Source organism: Solanum tuberosum, unplaced genomic scaffold (assembly GCF_000226075.1).
Source record: "Solanum tuberosum cultivar DM 1-3 516 R44 unplaced genomic scaffold, SolTub_3.0 scf00516, whole genome shotgun sequence".
Lineage (NCBI taxonomy): Eukaryota > Viridiplantae > Streptophyta > Magnoliopsida > Solanales > Solanaceae > Solanum > Solanum tuberosum.
Window position 1 is genome coordinate 246,080 of NW_006239432.1, and position 7,078 is coordinate 253,157.

Here is a 7,078-nt window from a genome sequence, read left to right on the forward strand (position 1 = left end):
ATATATATATATAAAGAAAAAAACTGAGCCACTGTATTTTAGTGCACCTTCAAAAGCCTCCACAAATTCTTATCATATATTGGGGGACCTAACTATAAGTTCCTTGTTTACCAAAAAACAAAAAGAAAAGGACAAATTCTATTTAATGTCATTTCTTTTCATATCATTTTATGTCCCCACATAAGGAAAATCTAGTGGTCTAAATGAAAACCCTATCATTTTACGTTCCCACAGGCCACAGAAGTTCACATCAAATGGATTTCTGAAGAAAATCTATCAGAAAACACATGCACAAAGTAACAAAATACTCAAATGACAATTTTGAGTTGTGATGAGTGAATGAGTGACCGCAACTTTTTCTCTGTTTTAATTTATATACTATAGTTTAAAATAATGTTATTTTAAAAAAAAAAATATTATACTACTAGAAAATAGCTAAATTCCTCCGATTGAAGTCGTTAGAAAAGATGTGATCTCGTCAGGTTTGATTTTTATCAAGTGTTTCTATGAAGGGCTTTCCGGCTGAATGAATCCAATCAGAAAGAAAATAAATAAAAAAAGATAAATGAGAGTAAAAGGTAGCATAAATAAATTATGTATATTAAAAATATTAGCAAGAAAAAGAAAATATTTATAAAGTTAAAGCTTTAATAAAATAAAATTGTCTTAATTTCACTCTCTTTAAGAAAGTAAATTGTATTTTCTTTGTCATCATAACATTTAGGGAACAAATAATTTCGCTACAAAATAGTCCAAAAGGGTAATAAGGCCCCGGTAAAATATAGATATGTAGTTAAAAATTGGCTAATAAGTTGGGCGACATTTGACTTTTTTTTTTTTTTTCCTTTTAAATTTTCTGGGGATGAAAGTGTGTAAGACCATGATGAAAATTATTTAATGCATAGTAAATGTTGAACTTGAATTATTACACCCTTAAGAAAGTCACAACTGTATCAACGTTTACCAGTGAAAATTCATAATTGAAATTCAGAATTTCGTTGAGATCACATCATCCGCTCGTCAGCTTTTGATGAGACCTTACTTTTTGAAGACTCCAATTTTTATGAGTTGTTAGTAGTAGCGTTTTGAGGTGTTGTGGGTCATGTCCCTAACACCTATCTTTATATAGTAGAGACTTCATAGATAGACAGTTTAGTTTTAGATATTTTAGTTAAAACTTAATGTTTGATACTCGGTATTTTCAAATAGTTTTGAGATTTAATAAACTGTTTTTAAATAATTTTTCAGTTTTGATTCTTGTGTATGCTTGAGTTAGTCTTCCATTTAATAATCAGTCATGACAAGGATTCACTTGGCGACCAACAATAGTTCTCGAGTCAACCATGTCTAGGATGTAAAGTCGGAACGTGACAATTCTTTAGTCAAGCAATGAGAAAGATTGATTGGTCGTTCTTCTAATTCATTTGTGCTTCTTGGGAAAAAAAGGTTTATTTTTTTATGTATAATATAATAATATCATGAATTAATTATTTGAATTGTACCTTTTAATAAATATAAACAATAATAATTTTTAACTATACTTTTTAATTATTACCATACATAATAGTACTACGTAGTAGGTATTTAAAACAGATTTCTCTCTCTCGCTCTCGTTCAATATTGATGCGCTCTTTCTCTTTCTTGCCCATCTCTTTTTTTATCATCTATTTTCTCATTTCTTTCTCATCTATGTCAGTCGTTGAATCTCCACAATCTATTTTTTTAATTAAAATTGGGCATGTAGCCCATTTATTAAATTACTAACTATACAAAGAGAAAATGAGCCAAATGACCCATTTCAGGAAAGAAATAACAGAAAATGACAAAAGAACAAAACAAAGGAAAATGAAGAGACAGAATGAAGACCATTCACGAGACATCAGTGAATGCAGCCTCTGGCTAAGCTCCGATGAAGGTTTCTCCGGGCAACCTCCGAGCTAAGCTTTAACCATCTTCTTCATTGGCTTGAGTTTCCTAGCTCTTCGCTGTGACTATCGCCTTCCACCATTGAAGATATGTGCCTCTTAGCTCTCTGAATCGAAGATACATCAGGTACACTTCAATGTCGATTAATCTTTAATGTGTTAGCTAAAACCAGCCGCTCTAGTACAAAATTATACTATGTGAATCTCTTACTCCCAAGGCTTCTTCTGGTAATTTAGTAGGAATAAAACTTTAAATCTGTCCTCAATGTTCATCTCCGGTAGGAAATCAGGATGTAGACTTTTAAGGAATAATTTAAAGTTAAACCCACTAGTTTATCATGATAATTAATCAACATTTGATCCGTCGCTCAAATTTAATTTTCATTTTTTTTAAATTTCCAAAAGGGGACGCAGTCCGTCGCTTTTGTGGAAATTTTATTTTTGAAAATTCCAGTAAAGCGGTGGACAAAAGGACCCTGTCCGTCGCTTTTCTGGTTTTAAATTTTTTTAAAACCCAGAAAAGCGACAGACAAAACCACATTGTCCGTCGCTTTTTTGGGTTTTTAAAAAAATTAAAACCCAGAAAAGCGACGGACTAAACCTCGCTGTCCGTCGCTTTTTCTACAGTTTTTTTGACAGCTGCCCACCTGCAAATTCAATTCAATTCAATTCTACACTATTCAACTCAATCAAACATACACAATTATAAACAATCTACACAAAACATGAAACAACAAACTTAAAATAACATTCAAAAGTATCTAAAACAAAATTTAAAGACTTATAAAAGTCTTTCAAAATTCGTTTCAAAATTTCAAAAAATACATAAATGTCCAGAGATCTAAACTAGGTAGTGGGATCTACATAATCATCCTCGTCATCACTGTCGTATTCGGTTTCCTCGATAGCTGAAGTAATAGGTCGACGAGAGAGGTTCATCACTTTGTTCTTTGATTTGCTGAACGGTCTTGCTCATGCTTTGTTGTTCAGCTACTCTTCTCCGCTCCGACTCTTCTAGTGCCGATGTAAGTTGTGCTATTTGAGCTGACATAACATCAATCTGAACACTGTCAAGTGTCTCGGCTTGACGTGATGATCCAATACCTTCTAAGCCTGATTGGAGTCTTCTTACATCGTTTCTAGATCCTAAACCATAGCATCTACCCTTGTGTGTCCCCCCTACCACTTTTTATTTCCAAATCTGGGTGGACAGTTCAGGTGTCAATTGGACCGAACTATCTAGATTCTCAGCAACGAACTGATCTAATTAATTTAACTTATTTAAACAACTTTAACTCTTTAACTAGTTTAGTTTTGACTTAATACAACACTAAATCCACCAACTAAACCACATTAATTAATTTAACTTATTTAAACAACTTTAACTCTTTAACTAGTTTAGTTTTGACTTAATACAACACTAAATCCACCAACTAAACCACATTAATTAATTTAACTTATTTAAACAACTTTAACTCTTTAACTAGTTTAGTTTTGACTTAATACAACACTAAATCCACCAACTAAACCACATTAATTAATTTAACTTATTTAAACAACTTTAACTCTTTAACTAGTTTAGTTTTGACTTAATACAACACTAAATCCACCAACTAAACCACATTAATTAATTTAACTTATTTAAACAACTTTAACTCTTTAACTAGTTTAGTTTTGACTTAATACAACACTAAATCCACCAACTAAATCACATTATTTATTTTAACTTATTTAAACAACTTAACAACTTTTTAAAGCTAAGTGTCAACACTAGATGGACACAAATCGATCTTGCAAGAAAATCAATTTTGTCATCAATAGGATCAACTAGTGTTGATATTTATGCTTAACAAATATATTGTTTCTAAATTTAAAGCTAAGTGTCAATACTAGATGGACACAAATCGATCTTGCAAGAAAATCAATTTTGTCATCAATAAGATCAACTAGTGTTAGTACTTATGCTTAACAAACATTCGATGGTTAAATTTAAAGCTAAGTGTCAACACTAGATGGACACAAATCGATCTTGCAAGAAAATCAATTTTGTCATCAATAGGATCAACTAGTGTTGGTACTCATGCTTAACAAATATATTATTTCTAAATTTAAAGCTAAGTGTCAACACTAGATGGACACAAATCGTCAAGTTTTAATAAGTTCAAGTTTCAATTCAAGTTCATATATAATTTCTAAACTTAATTAGTTATATATTCAAGCTAATTAGTTCCAAGTTCAAGTTATAATTTCAAGTTCATATTCCTAATTAAGTTCAATTTATAGTAAATTCAAGTTATAATTAATTATAAGTTCTAATTAAGTTGTAATTCAAATCCCTAAAATTCTAAATTCAAACTAGCTAGCTAGTGTCCCAAATTCAAACTATTAGTCCTAAAATCTCAATAATAATTCAAACTAGTCCTAAATTCAAAATTCAAACTAGTCTTGAAATCACAAATTCAAACTAGTCCTAAAATCTCAAAATGTAACTAGTGCTAAAATCCTAAATTCAAACTAACTAGCTATTCCTAATCCCAAATTCAAACTATTAGTCCTAAAGTTTCAATAATAATTCAAACTAACTCAAATAATACCCAAATTCAAACAACTCCTTAAATACCCTAATTCAAACTAATCTTACAATTCCAAAATCAAACTAATTAACTCAAGAAATACCGAAATTCAAACAAATCTTAAGATACCCTGATTCAAACTAACCCTAACATTAAAATTTTCAATTCACAATCAACAAATACAAACTAACAATCGAATAATCCCTAATTCAAACTAACAATCAAAAACCTTAAATCATTCACTTACTAACTAACAATCAATCAAACTAACAATCAATAAAAAACTAATTCAATACACTAATTAACAAATTCAATACTCAAATTGAAAGAAATTAAAAATAATATTATAAAACCCTAACCTTGAATTAAAGGAGAAGGGCAGTGGGTCGGGGTTGGCGGTGGGCAGTGGCGACAGGCAGTGGCGGCATCGGCGTCACTTCGTCGGCGTCGGCGGAGAGAGAGAGAGGAAGAGAGAAGGAAGAGAGATGGAGAAATGGGAAAAATCGCATCTGCTAGTGCAGATATTTTAAAGAAAGCGACGGACAGCGTCTCTATGTCCGTCACTTTTTTTAAAAATGTTTGACCAATATTTTGACCAAAAAGCAACGGACTAAGAGACACTGTCCGTCGCTTTCTTAAAATATTTGACCAGATATTTTGACCAAGAAGCGACGGACATAAAGATGTTGTCTGTCGCTTATTTAAAAAATAATTAAACAATTGAAATTAATAAAAAAGCGACGGACGGCGTGGCTTTTTTTAAATTAATAAATAATTATTTTTAATAAAAAGCGACGGACTGCGTCGCTATCTATATAAAATAATTAATTATTAATTATATATATATTTGGCGCAAAAATCCACGAAAAAAGTGACAGACTAAGCGATGCCGTCCGTCGCTTTTAAAAAAAATATTTTAATTATAAAGCGATGGACAGTGTGGCTAATGGCGTCACTTTTTGGAGCGACGTCGTCCATCGCTTTTACTTCCGTCGTTTTTTAGCAGTTTTTTAGTAGTGTGCCTTAGTCTATTCCCATTGTACACCTTAAACTCTCACCAGGTGGCACAGTACAGAGACTATATGAAATCACTTCAGATAATACATCAGGTAAAATACCTTCTCATGCTTTAAACTAGAGCAAAGAAAGTGACTTATTACTCCAAATCATAAGTTATTTGTTGTTAAGTTGAGTAAGCCTCAAATGAGGCATACTCAACTTATCCATATTCAAGATTTTCTTTGCTGCAACAGGCATATCTTGAAAATTTTCCATCATAAAAGTACCTGCAAAATTAACAGCTCGGTTAGCAAAAAAATCAGCCAGAGAATTGCCTTCTCTTAGAGTGTGTTTTATCTGAATAGGGACATCTTCCCTCATTCTCTTTATTGCCTCAACTTCCATAGCAACACTCCAAGGAACCTCCCACTTTTCCTCCAAAATATTTTGCATAGTGAGAGAATCAGTTTCTACTATTAGAGGGATCAAATTTCTTTCAATACAAAACTCGATGCCCTTTTTTATTGCAATAGCTTCAGCAACTAAGTTAGTAGACTCTGGCAGTCCCTTTCCCTTTACCCCAATAATATCTCCTTCACTATTTCTGACACAGAAAGCGGCAGAACTAGGACCCGGGTTACCCTTTGATGCACCATCAGTGTTGCATTGGTACCAACCAGGAGGAGGACTGGAGGAGGACTCTATTTCACTATTCTGTGACTATAGCTTGGCTTCCAATTTCCCAAAACTTGTACCATTTGAGGCCAATTCTTTGGAAAATTTTGGAAAAAAGGAAAAGTAGTACATGTGAACTTATGAATAGTGTCATTTATATCAACAATGACCTTTTCATAGGGGCATCTTCCACCGTGAAGAATGATGTTTCTTCTTTTCCATAAAAAGCAAAACATAATTATGGGAACAACTGCCATAACACATTTCATTTTTTCATTTCCAATTGCATTTCTCCACTTATGTATTGTCACGCCCCGAGCTACCCCCGAGACGCGGACACGGGACCTAGGACCACAAGTGATCCTAAGCTAACCCTGCTGGCATGATTATGAGCATACTAAATATAATCTGAATAATAGAAACTGTGCGGAAGCTATAATCATAAATAAAATGAAAAGATGGGGAATACCCATATTCTATAATTGAGATAAATGATAACTGATGAGTTTAATACAAGAAAGATATTAACTCAATACTAAGCTGAATCTAACTATGTTTGAAATAAGCCTCTAAACTGACTCGAAGTGCTGGGACATGCCCCAGCTAAGTCTAGAAAATCTGAAACTAAAAGACTGAAAACTGAAAGATGACATGACTATTGTCCTCGAAGAATGAGGACTCACCACTGATGCTGCTGAACTGGAGATCGGGAACCGATCTAAGCGTGATCTGGATGCTGAGAACCTGAACCTACATCACGAGAAGATGTAGCGCACGTATGCGTCAGTACTTGAAAGGTACTGAGCATGCAGGATAGAGTAAAGCTGAAATAACATATAACTGAACAAAGCAATAAAGCAATGAAATAATCTGAACATGATATAGATACTGAAAATACTGAATACT